This window comes from Elephas maximus, chromosome 25, assembly GCF_024166365.1.
Source record: "Elephas maximus indicus isolate mEleMax1 chromosome 25, mEleMax1 primary haplotype, whole genome shotgun sequence".
NCBI classification, from domain to species: Eukaryota; Metazoa; Chordata; class Mammalia; order Proboscidea; family Elephantidae; genus Elephas; species Elephas maximus.
In genome coordinates, this window is record NC_064843.1 from 66,966,498 (window position 1) to 66,991,467 (window position 24,970).

At 43.9% G+C, this 24,970-nt stretch overlaps 1 protein-coding gene across 9 annotated transcripts in view; it reads left to right on the plus strand.

Annotated features, from left to right (window-relative positions):
* Positions 1-859: 859 nt before the first annotated feature.
* Positions 860-24,970, plus strand: part of SYNDIG1 (synapse differentiation inducing 1) — a 274,280-nt gene continuing 250,169 nt past the window's right edge. For all 9 annotated transcript variants that reach the window (XR_007515430.1, XR_007515429.1, XM_049869585.1 and 6 more), the window contains exon 1: positions 860-983. The gene's annotated coding sequence lies outside the window, so the exon portion shown is untranslated. The remainder of the gene's footprint in view (positions 984-24,970) is intronic.

Below are 24,970 nucleotides of genomic sequence, written 5' to 3' on the forward strand. Positions count from 1 at the left end.
AAATCTTTCTTTAATGGTGGTTTTCTAAGATACCCAAACCAAACCACCGAGCCCCCCTCCCCCCACACCGAGTTTGAAATGCATAGTGTCCTGGAGGTAGCCTTCTTGGATTCCCACTAACCACCCTCCCAGCCATGATATGCCCCCCTAGTCTCCTTTCAATTCCAACTGCCTAGTTAGTTCCTACTGCTGGTGGACAAGCTGGCTGGTGGCGGGGGCAGGTTCCAGCCTCTGGGCTCCACTCTCATTTGGCCTAGATGGCTTCCAGCGTCAGGACTTGAACAGACGCTGGGCCTGTCAGGTGGTTCCTTATGAATCTCAAAATTGAACAGGAGTCTGGGGATGCCTTTAGGACCGAGGGGAGCCATCTCCTCCTTGAGCCTGGCGGCAAATTCTGTCCTCCCTGTCCCCAGCAGCTTCCTCCCCTCCCATCCTCTGTCTCCCTCACAATCCCAGACACGGGCCCCGGGGCCACGCGCCACAAGCGCTCACCCGCTGGCTCCGCAGGCCTGGGGTAAAGTTGGCCCCCGCCTTTGCGCGTGGCCGATACCTCCTCCTCAAGGCCTTCCTCAAACCCCCATCCCCCCAGCCCGCTGCCGCTCCCTCCGACTAAGCGTCGCCAGACTCCGAGCTGATCGCCTCAGGGCGATCGTCGCCCACCACAGTGACGGACCACGAGCCGCGGAAGTCTCCTTGCACCCTTCCCTTTCCGGACCGAAGACCCGAGCTCCGCCTCGGCGGGCGCCGCTCCCGAACCCCCAGCGCCCGGCGCTCCGGTGCGCGCGGGGCAGCCGGGGGCGCGGGTGGCGAGCAAGGAGGGGGGCGCGGGGGCGGGGCGGAGCGGAGCAGAGGCGGGGAGAGCAGGAGCCGCGGAGCAGCAGCGGGCTCTGCACCGCTCTGCGCCCGCCAAGCTTGCCCAGAGACGCGCGGGCGGCAGCTGGGTGGCCGCCGGGGCGAACCGGCCGGGTCACCTTGCCCTGGAGGTAAGTCCAGCCGGCCGGGGGCCGGGGTCCGGGGGACCGGGGCCGGCAGGCCCGGGCGGGGCGAGGGCTGGGCAGGCGAGGGAGACGGCCCCAGCGAGGGCGAGCAGGCGGGCGTCCTGGCTCCGACTGGGTGCTAGCAGACCCGGCAGCGGCGCCGCACCCGCGGTGAGTCAGGGCGGTCGCGGCGGGGACCCGGGAGGCGCGGGGCCCCGGACTAGGGGAGAAGCAGAGCGGCGGGAAGATGCGCGGGAGGGGGTCGGCGGCTGGCGGACCCGCTGCAGTGTGGCACCTCGCCATCCCCCAGGTGCCCCGGCGACGCCAAGGGACTGCTGCGCGAAGTCGGCGGGAGCGGGTGAGACCTAGACCTGGGCGCGCGGCGGAGCTGGTTGCCCTGGGCTGTGGGGGCGCATGGGGATAGGCTCGGCGGCTTCGGGCGACTCTTGTGGAGCGGCTCCCCTGGAGCGGGGTTGGTGAGCGCGCTGGTGCGTATCTGGGGACCGAGGTCCATCTGGGACCGGGAGGGAAGCCGCCTCCGATTTTCCTTGCTGAGAAGAAAAGGAAGGCGAGGGGCAAGCGAGCTGGAGATGAGGAACCCCAACCGGCGACGGGGACAAAGATGAGGACACCTAGTCGGACATCCGAGCGAGCGGTCTGGCCCCCTGGCCTTGGTGTCCAGCAGCCGCGACCGGCCGCTACCCTGGGAGCCGCGGTCCCCTACACCGCGAGGGAGCCCAGCGGTGCGCTTTTTGGATTTAAATCATGGTCTCACTACCTTTGGGCGCGATTTCTTCCTCTTGGTGTGCTCTCTCCAAGCAGCAGAGAGGGACTTGGTTGTCAGAGGAGTTAGGCACTTTTCTTAGGGAAGAGGGCTTTGGTTGTTATATGCTTTCTGGGAAACCCGAGGAGAAAGAATGCCAGCAGCCCAGCTTTGGGGAGGATGTCAGAGGAGTCGCTTGGCTTTGGGGAAGGACAAGAAGAAGGGGTCCTCTGGTCGCTTGGGTGTCCCCTTGCACTCAGAGGCTTGGGTGCCTCGGTACCCACACTTCAGATGCTGGCGGCCCTCCTGCGGCGTCAGAAGCCCTGGCGTCATGCTCCTGGCCCCGACCCTGTCTGCGACTCCGCTGGCCTCATCCTCGCGTCCAGCGCAGCAGGCACTGGCTAGGGCTTGGTTGACTTGGGTGGCCCCATTTTAGGGTTAGTGTCAGGGGTGGGGTGTCTGCGCATCAGTGGCTGTGTATCTAACTGACCCCCTCCTCCTGGCAAGCAGCTTTGGTCAGAGACTAAAGCGAAGGAGTGCTGCGGAGACCCGCAGCCGGGGGCATGAGCAGCCTGTTCTGACAAACCCCTAGCCAGCCAACTTTTTATCGCTAAGATGCGATTGCTGGTGCCGCCTGAGTCCATGCTGGGATGATGAGATCTTCAAACGGGTCCTGATTTCTCAGATCATAGCAGCGAAAGTAAAAAGGACACACAGAAGTGGCTGGTGTCAGCTGGCTGTCTGCCCTGGGGAGGACAGAAAGGATGTGGAGCCGAATATTCCGAGGAGCTGCGTGTTGTGTTGTGTAGCTGGTAACCGGTCCTGCTGACTGACTTTATTTTTTGGAGATGCATACACAAGTATGGGTCCTGTGGGATTTGTGAGGAAGGGTGTCCATCTTCATCCCCTCTTCCCAGCAGTATCACCTGGCCACTTGGCAAGCTCCAGGTGTTGGCTGGTAGCTATCAGGTGCCCTTTTCCTATCCCATCCCTACGGACTGCATGAAAACTGAATTATATAGTCAACAGGACCTTGTTAAAGAAAGAGGAGAAATGGAGAAATCTATTTTTAAACTTTTGTATTAGGGAAAATTTCTATGGTGCAAAGGTAGGATAGTAAATGACCCTCCATACACCCCTCACCCACTTGCCATGTCCTTCACAGTTTGACAGTTTGTCCCTTCCGTCTTATTTATCCATCTTTATCACTGTTTTGGGGATCATGTTTGATGAAGGATTTGAAAACCTAATCCAAGCCTCATTTCACTTCTAAACTCATCCCTGTGTATCTACAGCTGATGACGCTTCATTTTATTTCCCCCTAACCATCATCAGAAATGACTGCTTTTAATGATTCCATTAGAACATAAGTGATGTTAAAATAAAAGTAAAGGTACCCCCCCATTTCCATTTTTGGATAGGAACAGAAAACGAGCTAGCTTTCCTTGAGGCATTGAGAAATGGGTGGAGGAAAGAGAAATCCAGGACCTGTGAAAACAGACATTTTAAATCATTGGATTTGATTTATGCTAATGGTTGTACAAGGGATCAACAAGATTCCCGATGAATCATGACAGGGAAATCAGTTTTTTGGTACAAACTTTAAAACTCAGTTAATAAATCATAAGCAATTAATTTCTCCCATATACAGCCTTGCCGTAAATGAAAAATGTACTCGACTCATCTTTCTCATTAACTTTAACTCATATTTTCAAGGGAATTCTTGCTACTATCAGAGAATTATAAGATGGTTTCTTACGTAAGTTTTCTCTTTGTGACACTAGTTGATGCTCCTCTGAGGTCCCAGCGCTGTGCTGAATACTTAATGTAGAATTAGAAAATGCTTGGCCATCTGATGAGAGAGACCCTGTGTAGAGAATTCTTCTGGCTCAGGTTTCTCTCAGGTGTGATTTCATGGCTGGAGAGGACTAGGTGAGTTAGCGGGAGGTGGCTTCCTCCCCACACGCCCCTCCCACATGCACGCCTCTGTGCCTAACTTTATATAAAAGCTGATCGTAATAATTGTCAATGACATTCTGGGAGCATTCAGACTTTTTATAACTTTTTAAGGGGTGCTATTTAAAGTCTTCATTAGTTAACCTGTAATATGAATAACCCTCCTGTGGAGGAACAATTTTATAAGTCCTCCCAAATAAAACCTGTCTTTTCATGACATCACATGGTCCCGTACCCCTCACTTTGGCGTCGCAGTGCCCCTAGATACTGGGAAACACAGATTCTCATTGACCCCATGCACTAAGTGCAGTGCTATGCCTAGAGTTTAAACAGGCTCCAGGCTATCAGTGCGAGTCTCTGAGCGAGTGGGTAAAGGCGGCAAAGATCAAAGTTTGATATGTTTATTTGTCAGCATCAGCAATGCAGTGGGGTAAATGGGAAGCCAAGCACCCTGTTCATGGCAAGTCACAGAGACCATTCTGTGGAAATGCACAGATAGGACATCACATTGGAGCCATAGCTTTGGCCCAGCATCATGCACTCGAGACATTATGGCAACATGTCAGTGTAACCTAGTGGTGCCAGAAGCCTTCTAACTTCAGGGGAAGGCAGGAGAATCACCATTGTCTTTGGTGATTCCTATGAGGTAGAGGTCAGGCAAACCTCCACTCTCCAACTTTTTCACCATTTCTGATATTTGCCATTCCCCCACAGCACTGTCTACTTCTCTTCTGGGTTTGCTAATTCCTTACAATGCCACACAGAACTCAGACCATTGTTGTTGTTAGGTGCCGTCAAGTCAGTTCCAACTCACAGCGACCAGGACCAAATACTGCCAGTTTTCTGCTATCGTCACAATCGTTGTTACGCATGAGCCCATTGTTGCAGCCACCATGTCAGTCCATCTCATTGAGGGTCTTCCTCTTTTTTACTGACCCTCTACTTTACCAAGTATGATGTCCTTCTCCAGGGACTGGTTCCTCCTAATAACATGGCCAAAGGAAGTCTCGCCATCTTTGCTTCTGAGGAGGATTCTGGCTGTACTTCTTCCAAGACAGATGTGCTCGTTCTTCTGGATGGCCTTGGCATATTCAATATTCTTCGCCAACACCATGATTTAAAGGCATCGATTCTTCTTTGGCCTTCCTTATTCTTTATCTACCTTTCACATGCATATGAAAACCCACTGCTGTCAAGTCGATTCCGACTCATACTGACCCTATAAGACAGAGTAGAACTGCCCCATAGAATTCCCAAGGAGTGCCTGGTGGATTTGAACTGCTGACCTTTTGGCTAGCAGCTGTAGCACTTAACCACTACGCCACCAGGGTTTCCTTGCATTCGTATGAGGTGATTGAAAACACCATGGCTTGGGTCAGGTGCACCTTAGTCCTTAAAGTAACATCTTTGCTTTTGAACACTTTAAAGAGGTCTTTTGCAACTGATTTGCCCAATATGAGTCGCTTGATTTCTTGACTGCTGCATCCTTGGGTGTCAATTGTGGATCCAAGTAAAACGAAATCCTTGACAACTTTAATGTTTTCTCCATTTATCATGATGTTGCTTATTGGTCCAGTTGTGAGGATTTTTGTTTTCTTTATGTTCAGATGTAACCCATACTGTAAGTGCTTCAAGTCCTCTTCACTTTCAGCAAGCAAGGTTGTGTCGTCTGCATATTGCAGGTTGTTAATGAGTCGTCTTCCAACCCTGATGCTGCATCCTTCTTCATATAGCCCCGTTTCTGGGATTATTTGCTCAACATATAAATTGAATAAGCATGGTGAAAAGATACAACCCTGATGCACACCTTTCCTGACTTTAAACCACACAGTATCCCCTTGTTCTTTTCAAATGACTGGCATACTCATGATTATGTGGTTTATTAGGGAAATAGCAGGCTATAACCCAGGATCAGGATTAACTCGGAAATAATAGCATACAACTCAGGAGGCAGAATACAAATACAGTTCTTCAATCAAGATGACTTCCAACCAAGATTGCTCTCAGCTTCTTCTCAGCCATGCCTGCTGCTGGACCTCACTCTTAGCCTGGCCTCTGCTGCCGGTCTCTGCTACCGGACCTCACTCTTGGCCTGGCCTCAGCCCTGCTCAGGCAAGTGTTACAGCTCTTTAGTTCCTCCAGCAAGTGCCTGGAGGCAGCCTCCTGCCCAAAGCTCTCTCTAGCTCCGTGGGTTGACAAGCTCACTGCAGCTGCCTCACACCAGCCTCCTCGTTCACGCTGCTAGTGCTCCTGCGCTGCCTCATGGTGTCTCTCACAGTGTTACAGCTCTCTCTACTATGTCTAGGAGGCTCTCAGGCCAGGGACCTGGGCCCAAAGGACGTGCTCTCCTTCTTGATGGTAGTGTGGTCACCCTCAAGCTGTGTGAGATTGCCCCTTTTATAAGCCTACCCCTCCCACCAAGACCACAAAGTGACCAATCCCCTTCGTAGGCCACAGTCATCTAATTTGCATATTAATTGACCAGTCCTCAGAAAACATTTTATGTGCCCTGTGAAACCCTGGTGGCATAGTGGTTAAGAGCTACGGCTGCTAACCAAAAGGTCGGCAGTTCCACGAGGCGCTCCTTGGAAACTCTATGGGACAGTTCCATTCTGTCCTATAGGGTCGCTATGAGTCGAAATCGACTCGACGGCAGTGGGTTTGGTTTAGCTTTTTTATTTGAGTAGCAGACTAACCAATCTCTTTGCAAGATTGTGGTCTGGCAAATCATCTTGGAGAACTAAAAAACTGAGGGGCCAGAAAGGCCATGTATAAAAAAAAACACATTGCACCGCAACTGAAAAAGTGGAAATATTCAAAACATTAAAAATAGGCTAGGAGTCCCCACCCATGTCACTGGATTGGAAAAATGAAGGTAGTACCGGGTGGCTTTAACAAATAAGATTTTCAACATTCTCCACACACTATACTTAGACATCTCACACTGTTCCCAAGAGTTCATGTACATGACTCCTGAGGAGAAGCTGCGGTGACTTTCAGCCGCATGGTGACAATTTAGTGCCCTCATGATTGCCCTCTTCCTTATGTCCCCACAATGTACTGAAGTTTCAGCGGGAGTGGAGGAGAGCTGGGGGGATGCCCATTTTCTTCATGTGGCCTGATGTCTCATGGCTCCCTTCTGGAGTGAGTGTGAGAGGACAGGCTCCTAACCCTGGGATCTGCCAGAGTTGGAAATGAGTGTCCACATTCCCATGGGATGTTCGTACTGGCACAGTGATGTGCCTCAGTTGTGTAGACATTTGTGCTCAGTAAGAATGTCAGGTAAATGCACAGTAAAGGCATATGAGCAACTATCTTAAGAAATGTGCCTTTAATACAACCAAATTTAGATTCATATCACATTATAAAATTTGCATATTTTCTACTACAAAACATTTTAAAACAAATTACCAACAAACCAAAATCCACCATCTATGATATGTGATGATTTAAGTTACAAATTGTGTTTAAAGTTAAAACTATGTTTAAAACATGTATGCTATAAGGCATCTTATAAGTAACATGTTGAATTACCAAAACTAAAGTCAAATAAAATGCTAATGAACAGCCAAAACAAGTAAGCATTTTGACCCAAGATAGCTGTTAAAACCAAGAATAACAACCAGGAGACAACATATATGTATGGAAAATAGGAAAAATAAAAGGAGGCTGCAGGTCAATCCAGGGGAAAACTTTGCATATCTGCTTGCATAATAACAGTTTACTGATAATTCAGTGCTGGGTATTTTGTTCTCAGGATTCAAATCAATGTTGAGTGTGAAATGGTTTCTTTTGACCTTTTATCTCCAAATCTATTCTTGTGTCAATCACTGTCATTTTTAAACCTTAGGTCACAATAACACTAGAGTAATACATTTTAAGGGAAAAGCTCCGAGAGAACTTGTATACATGTATTGATTGTAAACTGGCTCTTTTAAAAAACATACACCTAGTTGAAATCCATATTTTGAAAAATGATTAAATCTCAAACAAGTTCAGCTGTAATACATCATTTGTACCCCTGTGCACCAACATTCAAACATGTCTTTCTCTCTCTTCCCTATTCTGTTTCTCTGTTGGGAAAGTTCAGTGTCCAAAAACAGAAAAGCAAACGAACAATTGAGACAGTTTGAACCACAAAAGTTGCCTCAACTTTAAACTGAGAATATTTCTGAAAAAATGATACAAGTGCTCTTACCTTAAATACACTTGGGCCGGCACATGCCCCTCCCCGCCCAGGAGAATAAAGAAACACAAATGCTGCATCAACTTACTTTTATGCCATGTGTACAATTGCATTTTTAACTTATCCGTGTGATCTGGGTCCTCACACCTGGGTGATGCAAGCCTTTATCTGGGGTAGGTGCTTGAAGTACAAAGGCTTGCCTTTAAGGATTGTGATGGCTTAAATCCTGGAACACGGTTAAGGACCCAGTTGCAATGCTGAGAGCTCTAGCTTTAGCATTGGCTTGGACCCCAAGGGTAACCAAACTCATCCTACCATTGTTAATTTTTTGAATTATCTAAAAATACCTTTAAATAAAGCTTGTTTATTTCTGTAGCCAAGCTTAATATCTGAAGCCTCAGCCTCAGCCCATTACTGCACAGTTTTCTTTATAGGAAATGTTATCCTTACCATTGAGTGTACCAGGGCTAATGGCACTGTGCCCTGAAGGGTGGTCGGGAAAACTGAGATGTAATAGGTAAGCAATGTACACTGTATCTGAGACACCATCTAAGCACAGGGCCTGCTCTGTGATAATGGCTCCAACCTCATAGATTTACTTTAAGAGCTGCTCACATGCTCCAGATCTTCTGTAGACGCCCTCCACCTACACGCATGAAGGCCATGGTGAAGCTCTGGACTAGGATCTTCAATTTTTTTTTCTCCATTTTTCTTTCCTTTCCTTGCCCCTTTGGGACAAGCAGTTCTACAGCAAAGAACTCTGAGCAGAATAATTAACAGGCATACTGTTCTACAGTTTTTCTTGTATACTGGACTCAGAGATATGATGCATTTGAATCAGTATTCTGAATTCCCTCACAAAGAAGAGATTTTTGTTAAAAGCTAATTTTAAGTGTGAGAAAGAACTCATTTTTTTGTTTTTAAATTCGTGCTCTGCCTTTCATTCTTATCCTTCTTGGAATCCTCTTCTAGCTTCCTCTGGGCTTCGTAAGGGCCATGCAGCCTGCAACAGCGCTACTCTACTTGAGTGGCTCATAAAAAGGAGGGCATTTGCCCGTCTGGGTCTCAGTCCTTAAATCACCCCTTGGGCCTGCCTGTTGTGTGCTCTTGCAGAATATTCATTGGCACAATTGCAAATCTGAATGTTCTGGGTGTAGATGTATTATCTGTGAATACGATCCTTGGATATATTTTGGGGAATCACAGTCTATTCTAGAACCATAGAGAAAAAATACATTTTCCAGCTCAAAATGTGCAGAACAATGCAGTTTCCTTTCCTGTTGCTAGACCTTGAGATGCTAATTTGCTCAGAACCTTTCTAGAAAAAACACATGTCAGGCCCAGGGTCACAAACATTTACCTATGTCCCAAACCCCAGTGTCCACACTCTTGTCTTGGATCATAGATCCACAGGCACACACAGGTGCTTGCACACATTGGTCAATCTCCAGACGTGAGGTGTCCCTTACCTGTCTGGGCCTTGGACACTGACTCTTTCTGGCCTTATTGACTGCAGGGTCTTGGCCCCACTGACTTGATACAGCTGTCATCCATGGGTGATGGGTGGCCATGCCCATGCTGTCCTCCCTAAGACCACTGCATGGCCTAAAGCCTGCCCCTCACCAGCAAAGTCGGTCCGGGCACATTGGAAGGGTTACTGCCCTTCTGGTTCCTGGGTGAAGTTGAGATGAGCCAGTGTATTTGGAAGAGTAAGCAGAACTAAAGTCTGAGGGCAGACAAAAGTTTTAATCACTTGCCTGTATCTTGTTGCAAGGTTACTCAGGGAAGGGAACAGAGCTGTATGCACTGTATTGTATTATCGCTATCTATCCAGGCAGGAATGGCAGTGCCAAGAATGGAAGGCGAGAAGCAAAGAAGGAAAAAATGAGGGCTGGAAACATGTGTTATTCCTTCTGACTCCCTCAACAGCTTCATGTGATGCCCATTTTACATGTAGTGCCCGAGCCCAGGGGTGCGCAGACTTGCTCCTTAATGTTGCTGTGGAAGAGCCATATGTGAACCAGGCTCTTTTTTCAGGTTCATGGTGGTATGTTCTATTCTTGTCTCTGAAGTTCATGTTTCCCACTCCACAATGCTCAGTTATCGATGTACTGCTAGCACCAGCATCCCGCTCAGAACAAGGCACTTCCTCCATGATAGCTGAGCCAACATGCAGATGCAGACATTCGTTTTGACCATAAATCCCAAGAAGGACAAACTGTAATTAGGCCATCTCTCCACCTGTGATTTCTGAGTGCTTCCAGTGGAGGAGTGATCTCACAGCAATCAGCCATGGTGACCTGTGGGCCTGGGGACCTGGATTGTTGGCTGGGCGAGGAAGGAAGTTGTGCACCTAGAAAAGTCTAGGAGAAATCTCCTGCAGAACATACAGGCTGTCAAAGGGGAACACTCATGTCCAGAGAATGCCACAGGCTCAGTTGTGTACAGAGAACAAGTTGTGAACAGAGACAGCAGCTTGGCAGCGAGACCCCATTGTTACTGTTCGCATCTTACTCTCAGCATAAGGCTTTTCCCAGAAGAAGGAAATGCCCTTTCTCCTGAGAGGCTGCCCAGAAACATTAACCTTACTGGAATTTGTGTTCAGAACTGTATATATTTCAGAAGTATACTTCAGTGACTCAGACACTGCCCACTGCTAAGTCTCTCCTTAGAAGAAATTGGTATCTTCTTAGGGAGTCATGCAAGATGGGCCCAGGTGCTTCTGGGGCCCAGATCACAGGGAATGTGTCTCCCCCAGAGGCTGGCAGGGCCCTGGAGCAAGTCCTGGGAGCAAGGTTGGATCAGCACTTCACTTTCCTCCAACAATTTGCCCTCATCCACATCTTGATTTCTAGGCCAGGCCTTCTCCATATGTCTGTGGTGAGCCAACCTGGTAGGCCACCCTTGGCTGTTGTCTTCATACTCCTCACACCCTTACCAACTCAACTTCTCTGTGTTCTCCTTTGAGTTGTGATCAGTATTTTTCTGGCTCCAGGACTTATTTTTATCTTTCTGGGCTCTGTCCAAGGCCCAGCCTTGTCTATCCGAATGCTTACTGGCCCCCTCCACTGGGGTTCCCTGGAGTATCAACCTCAGCTGAAGTCGTCCTCCCACCAGCCTCCTTCATGACTTTACCCTCCCCACCTCCACGTCCCTTCTTCTGATAATGAAACAACCCAAAACCACCAAACCTGTTGCCATTGAGTTGACTCCAACTCAAAAAAACTCATGCGGACCTTATAAGACAGCGTAGAACTTTCCCATAGGGTTTCCAAGGAGGTGCTGGTGGATTTGAACTGCCAACCTTTTGGTTACCAGTTGAGCTCTTATCCACTGTGCCACTAGAGCTCCAAAACAACAGCAACCCAGATATCTATAACTTAGGTCTCCACGGCCCAGGGCTCCACAGCCCAAGTATCCACACCAGTGAAGAGTGTACCTCCTGGGCCCTTCCATCTTCCTCAGCTGCAGATTTTTTATTTTTTTTAAGTTAGTGTTTGAATTTTTCTTAATTGTGGTGAACTATATACAGGAAACATTTGCCATTTCAACCGTTTTTATATGTACAATTCAGTGACATTAATTACCTTCACCATGTTGTGCAGCCATCACCATAGTTTCCAATTTTCTCATCACCTTTCACACAAACTCAGTGCTTCTTCTCTGTTTCATCAATAACTTTGTAACCACTAATAAACTTTGATCTCTATGTATTTGCCTATTCTAGATATTTTTATAAGTGGGATCATACAATATTTGTCATTTTGTTTCTGACTTACTTGGCATAATGTTTTCAAGGTTCAGCCATGTCTTTGTATGTGTCAGAACTTCATTTCTTTTTATAAACTCATTGCCGTCGAGTTGATTCCAAATCATACTGACCCTATAGGTCAGAGTGAAACTGACCTGGTGGCTGGTGGACTCAAACTGCCGACCTTTTGGTTAGCAGACATAACTCTTTTTTTTATAATTTTTATTGTGCTCTAAGTGAAAGGTTACAAATCAAGTCAGTCTCTCACACAAAAACCCATATACACCTTGCTACACACTCCCATTACTCTCCCCCTAATGAGACAGCCCACTCTCTCCTTCCACTCTCTCTTTTTGTGTCCATTTCTCCAACTTCTAACCCCCTCCACCCTCTCATCTCCCCTCCAGGCAGGTGATACCAACATAGTCTCAAATGTCCACCTGATCCAAGAAGCTCACTCCTCACCAGCATCCCTCTCCAACCCATTGTCCAGTCCAATCCATGTCTAAAGAGATGGCTTCAGGAATGGTTCCTGTCCTGGGCCAAAAGAAGGTCTGGGGGCCATGACCACTGGAGTCCTTCTAGTCTCAGTCAGACCATTAAGTCTGGTCTTTTTATGAGAATTTGGGGCCTGCATCTCACTGCTCTCCTGCTCCCTCAGGGGTTCTCTGTTGTGTTCTGTTGTGTGTCAGGGCAGTCATCAATTGTGGCCGTGCATCATCTAGTTCTTCTGGTCTCAGGATGATGTAGTCGCTGGTTCATGTGGACCTTTCTGTCTCTTGGGCTCATAATTACCTTGTGTCCTTGATATTCTTCATTCTCCTTTGATCCAGGTGGATTGAGACTTATTGATGCATCTTAGATGGCCACTTGCTAGCTCTTAAGACCCCAGATGCCACTCTTCAAAATGGGATGCAGAATGTTTTCTTAATAGATTTTATTATGCCAGTAGACTTAGATGTCCCCTGAAACCATGGCCAGACCCCTGCCCCTGCTACCCTGGCCTTTGAAGCATTCAGTTTATTCTGGAAACTTCTTTGCTTTTGGTTTAGTCCAATTGTGCTGACCTCCTCTGTATTGTGTGCTGTCTTTCCCTTCACCTAAAGTAGTCCTTACCTACTATCTAATTAGTGAATGCCCCACTCTCATCCTCCCTCCCTCCCCATCTCGTAACCAAAAAAGAATGTTTTCTTCTCAGTTTAAACTATTTCTCAAGTTCTTATAATAGTGGTCTTATGCAATATTTGTCCTTTTGCAACTGACTAATTTCACTCAGCATAATGCCTTCCAGGTTCCTCCATGTTTTGAAATGTTTCACAGATTCCTCACTGTTCTTTATCGATGCGTAGTATTCCATTGTGTGAATATACCATAATTTATTTATCCATTAATCCATTGTGGGGCACCTTGGTTGTTTCCATCTTTTTGCTACTGTAAACAGAGCTGCAGTAAACATGGGTGTGCATATATCTGTTCTTGTAAAGGCTCTTATTTCTCTAGGATATATTCCAAGGAGTGGGATTGCTGGATCGTATGGTAGTTCTATTTCTAGCTTTTTAAGGAAGCACCAAATCGATTTCCAAAGTGGTTGTACCATTTTACATTCCCACCAGCAGTGTATAAGTGTTCCAGTCTCTCCACAGCCTCTCCAACATTTATTATTTTGTGTTTTTTGGATTAACGCCAGCCTTGTTGGAGTGAGATGAAATCTCACTGTAGTTTTGATCTGCATTTCGCTAATGATCGTGAACGTTTCCTCATATATCTTTTAGCTACTTGAATGGTTTCTTTAGTGAAGCGTCTATTTATATCTTTTGCCCGTTTTTTAATTGGGTTGTCTTTTTGCAGTTGAGTTTTTGCAGTATTATGTAGATTTTAGAGATCAGGTGCTGATCAGAAATGTCACAGCTAAAAACTTTTTCCCAGTCTGTAGGTCATCTTTTTACTCTTTTGGTGAAGTCCGTGGATGAGCATAGGTGTTTGCTTTTTAATAGCTCCCAGTTATCTCGTTTTTCTTTTACGTTCTTTATAATGTTTTGTATACTGTTTATGCCATGTATTAGGGCTCCTAATGTTGTCTCTATTTTTTCTTCCATGATCTTTATCGTTTCAGGTTTTATGTTTAGGTCTTTGATCCATTTTGAGTTAGTTTTTTGTATGGAGTGAGGTATGGGTCTTGTTTCATTTTTTTGCAGATGGATATCCGGTTATGCCAGCACCATTTGTTAAAAAGACTGTCTTTTCCCCATTTAACTGTTTTGGGGCCTTTGTCAAATATCAGCTGCTCATATGTGGATGGATTTATGTCTGGATTCTCAATTCTGTTCCATTGTTCTATGTATCTGTTGTTGTACCAGTACCAGGCTGTTTTGACTACTGTGGTGGTATAATAGGTTCTAAAATCAAGCAGAGTAAGGCCTCCCACTTTGTTCTTCTTTTTCAGTAATGCTTTGCTTATCCGGGGCTTCTTTCCCTTCCATATGAAGTTGGTGATTTGTTTCTCCATCTCATTAAAGAATGTCATTGAAATTTGGATTGGTATTGCATTAAATGTATAGATCGTTTTTGGTAGAATAGACATTTTTATAATGTTAAGTCTTCCTATCCATGAGCAAGGTATGTTCTTCCACTTATGTTAAGTTTCTTTTGGTTTCTTGCAGAAGTGTACTGTAGTTTTCTCTGTATAAGCCTTTTACATCTGGTAAGATTTATTCCTAAGTATTTTATCTTCTTGGGGGCTACTGTAAATGGCATTAATTTGGTGATTTCCTCTTTGATGTTCTTTTTATTGGTGTAGAGGAATCCAACTGATTTTTGTATGTTTATCTTATATCCCGATACTCTGCAGAACTCTTCTATTAGTTTCAGTAGTTTTCAGGAGGATTCCTTAGGGTTTTCTGTGTATAAGATCATGTCATCTGCAAACAGAGATAGTTTTACTTCTTCCTTGCCAATCTGGATGCCCTTTATTTCTTTATCTAGCCTAATTGCTCTGGCTAGGACCTCCAGCACAATGTTGAATAAGAGTGGTGATAAAGGGCATCCTTGTCTGGTTCCTGGTCTTAATGGGAATGTTTTCAGGCTCTCTCCATTTAGGGTGATGTTGGCTGTTGGCTTTGTATAAATGCCCTTTGTTATGTTGAGGAATTTTCCTTCTATTCCTATTTTGCTGAGTTTTTATCATGAATGAGTGTTGAACTTTGTCAAATGCCTTTTCTGCATCAATTGATAAAATCATGTGATTCTTGTCTTTTGTTTTATTTATGTGGTGGATTACACTAATTGTTTTTCTAATGTTGAACCATCCCTGCATACCTGGTATGAATCCCACTTGGTCACGGTGAATTATTTTTTTGATATGTCGTTCAATTCTATTGGCTAGAATTTCTTTGAGGATTTTTGCATCTACATTCATGAGGGATATAGGTATATAATTTTCTTGTGGTGTCTTTACCTGGTTTTGGTATCAGGGATACGGTGGCTTCATAGAATGAGTTTGGGAGTATTCTGTCCTTTTCTATGCTCTGAAATACCTTTACTAGTAGTGATGTTAACTCTTCTCTGAAGGTTTAGCAGAACTCTGCTGTGAAGCCTTCCAGACCACGGCTTTTTTTTCGTTAGGAGTTTTTTGATTACCTTTTCAATGTCTTCTTTTGTTAGGGGTCTGTTTAGTCGTTCTACCTCTGTTTGTGTTAGTTTAGGTAGGTATTGTGTTTCTAGGAATTCATCCATTTCTTCCAGGTTTTCAAATTTGTTTGAGTATAGTTTTTCATGGTAATCTGATATGATTCTTTTAATTTCAGTTGGGTCTGTTGTAATATCGCCCCTCTCATTTCTTATTCAGGTTATTTGCTTCCTCTCCTGTTTTTCTTTTGTCAGTTTGGCCAGTGGTTTATCAATTTTGTTGATTTTTTCAAAAAACCAGCTTTTGGTCTTGTTAATTCTTTCAATTGTTTTTCTGTTTCATTTAGTTCTGTAATTTTTATTATTTGTTTTTTCTGGTGCCTGTGGGTCTTTTTTGTTGCTCTGTTTCTATTTGTTCAAGTTGTAGGGATAATTCTTTGATTTTGGCCCTTTCTTCTTTTTGGATGTGTGCATTTATTGATATAAATTGGCCTCTGAGCACCACTTTTGCTGTGTCCCAAAGGTTCTGATAGAAAGTGTTTTCATTCTCATTGGATTCTATGAATTTCTTTATTCCATCCTTAATGTCTTCTATAATCCAGTGTTTTTTTGAGCAGGGTATTGTTTGGTTTGCAAGTGTTTGATATCTTTTCCTGTTACTGATTTCCACTTTTATGGCCTTATGGTCAGAGAAGATGCTTTGTAATATTTTGATGTTTTGGATGCTGCTAAAGCTTGCTTTATGACCTAATATGTGGTCCATTCTAGAGAATGTTCCGTGTGCACTAGAAAAGAAAGTATACTTGATTGCTGTTGGGTGGAGTGTTCTGTGTATGTCTTTGAGGTCAAGTTGGTTGATTGTGTCTTTTAGGTCTTCCGTGTCTTTATTGAGCTTCTTTCTGGATGTCCCGTCCTTCACCAAAAGTGGTGTGTTGAAGTCTCCTACTATTATTGTGGAGCTGTCTATCTCACTTTGTAATGCTGACAGAGTTTGTTTTATGTATCTTGCAGCCCTGTCATTGAGTGCATAAACATTTAACATGGTTATATTTCTTGGCTTATTGTCCCTTTAATCATTATGTAGTGTCCTTCCTTATCCTTTTTGATGGATTTAACTTTAAAATCTATTTTGTCAGAAATTAATATTATCCCCCCTGCTGTTTTTTGATTGTTGTTTGCTTGATATATTTTTTTTCCATGCTTTGAGTTTTAGTTTGTTCGTGGCAGACATAACTCTTGACCACTGCATCACCTGTGCTCCATTTATGACTGAGTAATATTCCATTGAATGTACATACCATACTTTTTTTTTTACCTATTCATCTGTTGAATACTTGGATTGTTTCTCCCATATGGCTATTGTGAATAATACTGCAATGAACACTGGTTGGTATACAGGTATCTGTTTCAGTTCATGGGAGTGGAATTGCTGGGTCTTATGGTAGTCGTATGTTTAACTTTTTGAGGATCTGCCAAACAGTTTTCCACAGCAGCTGTACCATGTTATATTCCTACCAGCAGTGGATGAGGGTTCCAATTTCTCCATATTCTTGCCAACGACTTTTTTGTTTTCCCTTTTTCTGATAATAGCCATCCTAGTGGGGTTGATATTCCATCAATTCCTGGAGCCTTGTTTTTCGCCAGTGCCTTCAAAGCAGCTTGGGCTTCTTCCTTCAGTACCATCGGTTCCTGATCATATGCCACCTCTTGAAATGGTTGAATATCGATAATTCTTTTTGGTATAATGACTCTGTGTATTCCTTCCATCTTCTTTTGATGCTTCCTGTGTCATTTAATATTTTCCCCATGGAGTCCTTCACTATTGGAACTCGAGGCTGGAATTTTTTCTTCAGTTCTTTCAGCTTGAGAAATGCCGAGCATTTTCATCTGTTTTGGTTTTCCATCTCCAACTCTTTGCACGTGTCATTATAATACTAATATAATGCTATGAAGGCATTGGCAAAAAACAAGGCTCCAGGAATTGATGGAATATCAATTGAGATGTTTCAACAAACAGATGCAGTGCTGGAGGTCCTCACTTATCTATGCCAAGAAATATGGAAGACAGCTTCCTGGCCAACTGACTGGAAGAGATCCATATTTATGCCTATTCTCAAGAAAGGTGATCCAACTGAATGTGTAAATTATGGAGCAATATAATTAATATCATATGCAAGCAAAATTTTGCTGAAGATCATTCAAAAACGGCTGCAGCAGTATATCAACAGGGAACTGCCAGAAATTCAGGCCAGTTTCAGAAGAGGGCGTGGAACCAGAGATATCATTGCTGATATCAGATGGATCCTGGCTGAAAGCAGAGAATACTAGAAGGATGTTTACCTGTGTTTTATTGACTATGCAAAGCATTCGACTGTGTGGCTGATAACAAACTATGGATAACATTGGGAAGAATGGGAATCCCAGAACACTTAATTGTGCTCGTGAGAAACCTTTACATAGATTAAGAGGCAGTTGTTCAGACAGAACAAGGGGATACTGATTGGTTTAAAGTCAGGAATGGTGTGTGTCAGGGTTGTACTCTTTCACCATACCTATTTAATCTGTATGCTGAACAAATAATACCAGGAGCTGGACTATATGAAGGAGAACGGGGCATCAGGATTGGAGGAAGACTCATCAACAACCTGTGTTATGCAGATGACACAAAGTTGCTTGCTTAAAGTGAAGAGGACTTGAAGCACTTACTAAAGAAGATCAAAGACCATAGCCTTCAGTATGGATTATACCTCAACATAAAAAAAAAAAGAAAAAAAATTAAAGAAAACAAAAATCTTCAGAACTGGACCAATGAGCAACATCAGGATAAATGGAGAAAAGGCTGAAGTTGTCAAGGATTTCGTTTTACTTGGATCCACATTCAACAGCCATGGAAGCAGCAGTCAAGAAATCAAAAGACGCGTTGCATTGGCAAATCTGCTACAAAGGACCTCTTCAAAGTGTTGAAGAGCAAAGATGTCACCTTGAAGACTAAGGTGTGCGTGACCCAAGTCATGGTATTTTCAATCACATCATATGCATGTGAAAGCTGGACAATGAATAAAGAAGACTGAAGAAGAGTTGACGCCTTCGAATTGTGGTGTTGACGAAGAATATTGAATATACCATGGACTGCCAAAAGAACGAAAAAATTTATCTTAGAAGTTCAACCAGAATGCTCCTTAGAGGCAAGGATGGTGAGACTGCATCTTACATACTTTGGACATGTTGTCAGGAGGGATCAGTCCCTGAAGAAGGACATCATGCTTGGCAGACTACAGGGTTAGCCGAAAAAAGGAAAACCCTCAATGAGGTGGATTGACACAGTGGCTGCAACAATGAGCTCAAGCATAACAACGATTGTAAGGATGGTGCAGGGCCAGACAGTGTTTCGTTCTGTTGTGCTTAGGGTTGCTGTGAGTCAGAACTGACTCAATGGTGCCTAACAACAACAACAACAGCAACAGTGGGGTTGAAGTGGTATTTCATTGTGACTTTGATTTGTATTTCCTTAATGACTAATGAATGAGATCTGGTTGCATAGTGGTTAAGCTTTTGGCTGCTAAACAAAAGGTAGGCAGTTAAAGCACACCAGTTGCTCTGCGGGGGAAAGATGTGACAGCCAATTTCCATAAAGATTACAGCCTTAGAAACCTGGTTGGGCAGTTCTACTGTGCCCTATAGGGTCAGTATGAGTTGAAATCAACTGGATAGCAGTGGGTTTGGTTTGAGTGACTGATGACATTGTTCATCTTTTCATGTGCTTATTAGCCATTTGTATATCTTTGGTAAAATGTCTGTTCAAATTCTTTGCCCATTTTTGATTGGATTGTCTTTTTGTTTTTCAGTTGTGGGAGTTCTTTGTACAGTCTGGATATTAAACCCTTACAAGATACACAGTTCCCAGATATTTTCTGCCATTTTGTAGGTGTCTCTTCTCATTGTTGATAAAGTCCTTCAGTGGACAAAAGTTTTTAATTTTGGTGAAGTCCAACTTCTCTATTTTGTCTTTTATTTCTCATGCTTTTGGTGTCATATCTAAGACTCCATTGTCAAAAACTAGGTCCCTTAGCATTACCCCTATGTTTTGTTCTAAGGGTGTCATGGATTTTAGCTCATGCATTTAGGTTGTTGATGCATTATGATCTCTGCATATGGTGTGTTCTTGGAGCCCTGCTCATATGGTGTGAGGTGTGGGTTTGGCTTCATTTTTCTGCATGTGGAAATTCAGTTGTCCAAGCATCGTTTATTAAAAAGACTATCATTTCTGCTGTTGTATAGACTCAGCAGCCTTGTTTCAAATCAAATGACCATAAATATATGGATTTATTTCTGAACTCTCAATTGTATTTCATTGGTTTGCATGTCTATCCTTATACCAGTACCAACTGTTTTGATTACTGTGCCCTTAGAGTATGTTTTGAAATCAGAAAGTGTGAATTTTCCGGTTTTGTTCTTCTTTTTCAGGATTGCTTTGGCTATTCAGAGCTCCTGCAATTCCATATAAATTTGAGAATTGGCTTTTCCATTTCTTCAATGAAGGATGTTGGAATTTTGATAGGGGTTGCATTGAATCTACAGATTGTTTTGGGTAGTATTGTCATTTTAACAATGTTAAGTCTTCAAATACATAAACATGGTATGCCTTTCCATTTATCTAGGTCTTCTTTAATTCCTTTCAGCAAGGTTTTATAGTTTTCTTTAAACAAGTCTTTCAAATCTCTGGTTAAATTTATTCCTAGGCGTTTTGTTCTTTTAGATGCTGTTATAAATGAAATTATTTTCTTAACTTCCTTTACAGCTTGTTCATTGCTGGTGTTTAGAAACCCAACTGATTTTTGTGTGTTGACCTTGTACCTTGCAACCTCAGTAAATTCACTGATAAGCTCTAGAAGTTTTATTGTGGGGATTTGGGGGTTTTCTATATATAGGATCATGTCTATGAATTGGAATTGACTCAACGGCAACAAGTTGTTTTATCATCTGTGAAAAGGGATAGTTTCACTTCTTCCTTTCTGATTTGAATACTTTTTGTTTCTTTTTCTCCTTAACTGCTCTGACTAGGACTTCCAGTACAATGTAGAATAACAATGGTGACAGCAGGTATCTATGTTGTGTTCCTGAGCTTAAGGGGAAAACTCTCAATATTTCTCCATTGAGTGTATGTTGCCTGTTGGTTTTTCATAAATGCTATTAATCACATTGATGAATTTCCCTTTTATTCCCAGTTTGTTGGATGTTTTTACCATGAAAGGGTGTTGGATTTCAATAAATGTTTTCTCTGCATTGATTGAGATGATCATATGATTCTTTTCCTTTGTTCCATTAATGCATTGTATTAGAAAGGTCAGTTTTCTAATGCTGAACCACTCCTGCATTCCTGGAATAAACCCGACTTGATAATAGTGTACAATATTTTTAATATGGTGTTGGATTAGGTTTCCTAGTATTTTGTTCAGTATTTTTGCATATATATTCTTAAGTGATTTTGGTCTGTAGTTTTCCTTTCATGTAGTATCTTTGACTTGCTTTTGTATCAGGGTAATGTTGGCCTCATAGAGGAGTTAGGAAGTGTTCCCTCTTCTATTTTTGGAAGAGTTTAAGCAGGATCGGTGTCAGTTGTTCTTTAAATGTTTGGTAGAATTCCTCAGTGAAGTCATCTGGTCTGGAACTTTTCTTTGTTGTGAGATTTTTGATTACTGATTCAATCTCTTCACTTATTATGGGTCTTTTAAGATTTTCTGTTTCTTCTTGGAACATACAGGGGTGGATATGAGGCTAGAGGGTAGACAGGACTGTGTCACCAAGAGTCTCGTATCCTCTCCAATTTACCTGGCCTGAGTTACTGGAGATAAGTAGTCAATGGAGGGTCCCAAGCTAGAGAGTGTCTGGAGCTGGAAGAACAAGTACTGAGCAGCTGTGGGCTGGCCAGAAATCTCCATGTGTAACGTCAGTAACTCTCCAGGTGGTCTCTCCACATAGGCTAGATTGGGCTTCCTCATGCCCCAGTGGTCTTGAGATGTTGGGCTATTAAATGGTTGTGCAGGGCTCCAGTGCAGGATTCTAAAAAAGGGCTGAAGTGGCATGATCTCTTCTGACTCAGCCTTAGTAGTTCCATAACATCATCTCTGCCACCTTCTATTGGATATATGCATCCTAAAAACCAAAAACTTGTTGCTGTCGAGTCGATTCTGACTCATAGTGACCCTAAAGGACAGAGTAGAAGTGCCTGCTTGATAGGGTTTCTAAGGAGCGCCTGGTGGATTTGAACTGCGGACCTTCTTGTTTAGCAGCCGTAGCTCTTAACCACTAAGCTACCAGGTTTCCTACGTATTGTGAGCCCACCTGTATTCAGGAGAGGAGCAGAGGTCCCACCTCCCAATGAAAGGAGTGTCAAGGCAACCTTATGGCATAGATGTGGGATGAGAAATAGTGTTGTGTCTACCTTTGAAAAATATGGGCTAACACAAATACTAAAAAATAAAAGACTCAAATTACTTGTCTCATACATAGTAGGTTTTTAGATAACAAATAAATAAAAAACGGAACTGTTCCTCATCAGAAAATTATCTAGACCCATTTTGAATATATGGATTTTTACACAGTTCATTAATTATTTTTCACTGTCAGCATAAATCCTTAGTGTGTCAAATTGTTCCTCAAAAGAATGTTCTACAGTGTGATGCTGATGCAATAGTTAGGTCCATAAGTAAAAAACTGGGATATTAATTAATAGCACCAGTTTTGCACATTATATGGGTGGGTGCATTAGCTATTATTTAAGGGAATTCTAGGTCTTCAAAGGAATCGTTCCATCCTATCACTCTCCTTTTTTTTTTTTTTAATGAAGATATAGAAGAGAAAGGTGATAAAAATTGGAAGTTTGAGGTCCTTCTGTATCTAGTGATTTTTCCAGACTCATGCAGCAATGAGCGCAAAGCTAATTTGGATCTAGCTTTTTCCCTTCTTTTTTTTTTTTTTTTTTTGCTCTTTTCCTTCTTTTTTTGTTTTTTCTTATTTTGCACAGGACTGTCTCTTTGAAGAAAGACCCCTTTAAGTCAGTGTGTGAGACATAAGTTAGAAATGGTACAGCAACCAGTGATAGGAAACCAGCAATATAGGAGCTAAACAATTGGTGTGTATTTTTCCTCATGAGAAAAGTCTGGAGGTAGGAGGCACCAGTGCTGATTCAGCAGCAAATGGAGTCAGGGTGGGCATTGCTACATCTTCACAGCCTTCCCCTCCTGGTTCCCAGGTGGCTGCCACAGCCCCAGTCATCATATCTGAGACCAAGGCAAGAAGCAGAAAAGGTGGACAGAGCCTCCCAGAAAACATTTGCTAATAGCTTTTTCGACAGAGCTGTGTCTCTGTTATGGAAAAGGCTGGGTGAAGGATGCGAGGAAGTGTATTTAACTTTGCCAGTCTCAGTGGTGAAGTTGTCAAGGATGAAGGGGACTGAAATCCAGTGGCGGGTTACTCACTCAGTCACTGGCTGTCATAGCAACACTGTGTGTATTTGTGACTAAAGAGGAGAACATTCGGTGGCTGGCTGGTGACTCTGAAGTTGTGTGTGATGCAAGTGGGAAGGATGGCAGTAGATGGGGACAAGAAAAGAGGCAAACCTTGTGGTTAGGGTGGGCAGCAGGGGCGGAGGTCTGGACTGCAGCAGAGGAGTGCTGCCCAGGCTTGAGTGTGCGTATGAAACTACGAGGGTCTTGTTAAAATGCAGATTCAGATGCAGCGGATCAGGGTGGGAGAGCCTGCATTTCTGACAAGGTCCTAGCTGCCGTTGCCGCTGCTGCTCCTGGTTCTTGGGCCACAATGTGAGCACCCCAGATACAAATGAGGCCACAAATGGAGTCCCTAGGTGGCACAAACGGTTAAGCACTCTACTAGTGGAACAGGTGGTGGTTCAGACCCACCCAGAGGTGCCTTGGAAGACGGGCCTGAGGATCTGCTTTTAAAAGGTTACAACCATGAAAAACCTATGGAGCACAGTTCTGCTCCACACACATGGGGTTGTTATGAGTCGGCGTCAATTCGACAGCAACTAACAACAACAGGTCCAGAGAGGCTCTCAATTTTTGCTGCACATTAGAGTCATCTGGGTATATTTAAAAATTGGCTTACACACACATAATGTAAATAAAATAAATTGAGTTGGGTCACTAATATTAAGGAGGCAGCTGAATTAGTTTTGCTTACGGACACACCTGTTAGAGCAGTCCTCCTCATGCTAACGCACAGCCAGCGTGCTGGGGTCTGCACAGGTGCAGAGTCTGGCCCAGTGAGTCTGGCCTGGAGACTGAGCTACCAGTGATGCTGCTGCTTCTGGTCCCTGGACCCGCTTTCAGCAGCTCAGCAGTGATGGACTGAGATGGTGGTGCACAGGAGGTGGAGGTGGCACTGGAGTGTGTGTGGGCACTGAAGACAATGACATCTTTTGTCCCTGGTTTGAGCAAGTGACAGTGGAAGCTGTTCAGCTAGAGATGCTAGTGGTGCAGAGCTGCAGGCTTTGATACATAGTCCTGCAACCATAAGTAAACTTATATAACCTGGATTTTGCATCAAGAACTATATGTTTAAAGTTTGTCTTATATAACAGCATGATTAAAAACAATTCTGAGTATCCCGTTTGTTTAAATATGTGGAGGTAGAAAATAAAGGCTAGAGTTGGAGACAGTTGTGCCTCTGGGCTTACTGGGGTTCGACATTGCAAGGAGACATGGCTAGAACCGAAGCCTGGACGAGGGGCCTGTATCCAATGCCAGCTTTGCCTCTGGGCCAACTCCGTGGCCATCCCATACAACTTCTCAGTGCTTTTTTCTCCATTTCCACAGTGAAGATAAGTGCTTTTATCTCCAAGATGTGAGATAATGTTGTACAAAATGCCTAGCACACTTCTTGACACATTGTTCTTGTTAGCTGCTGTGGAGTCAACCTCTGACTCATGGTTTCCCCATCCGCAATGGGATCAGACCATTGCAGTCCATAGGGTTTTCACTGGCCGATTTTTGGAAGTAAGATCGCCAAGCCTTTCTTCCTAGTCTGTCTTAGTCTGGAAGCTCTGCTGAAACCTGTTCAGCACCATAGAAACATTCAGGTCTCCACTGACAGATGGGTGGCGGCTGTGCTTGAGGTGCATCTGTCAGGAATCGAACCTGGGTCTGCTGTATGGAAGATGAGAATGCTACCACTGAACCACCGTTACCCGCTGGATATGTAGTCAAAAAAAACAAAACCTACTGTTGTTGAGTCGATTCCAACTCATAGCGACCCTATAGGACAAAGTAGAACTGCCCCACAGGGTTTCCAAGGCTATAAATCTTTACAGAAGCAGACTGCCACATCTTTCTCCTGCGGAGCTACTGGTGGTTTTGAACTGCCGACCTTTCTGTTAGCAGCCAGGTACTTTGACCACTGTACCACCAGGGCTCTGATATGTAGTAGAACTTAATGAATAAATGAATTGTACCTACATATGTAAGTACACACGTGCACACACGTATATATGTGTGTATATATGTATGTATACATATGAATATATACATACATGCTAACCTCCCTGCCCCTTCTTCTCCCTCTGTAATATTTAACCCATGTGAGATTTGGTAGGCTGTTGGCAAACATGTGCTGCACCAGTTCCTCTTGTCTCCTGTCACAGCCCTTTGCACTGTGACATTTTCACTCCTCCATCAGGAAGAGGAGTCCATTCT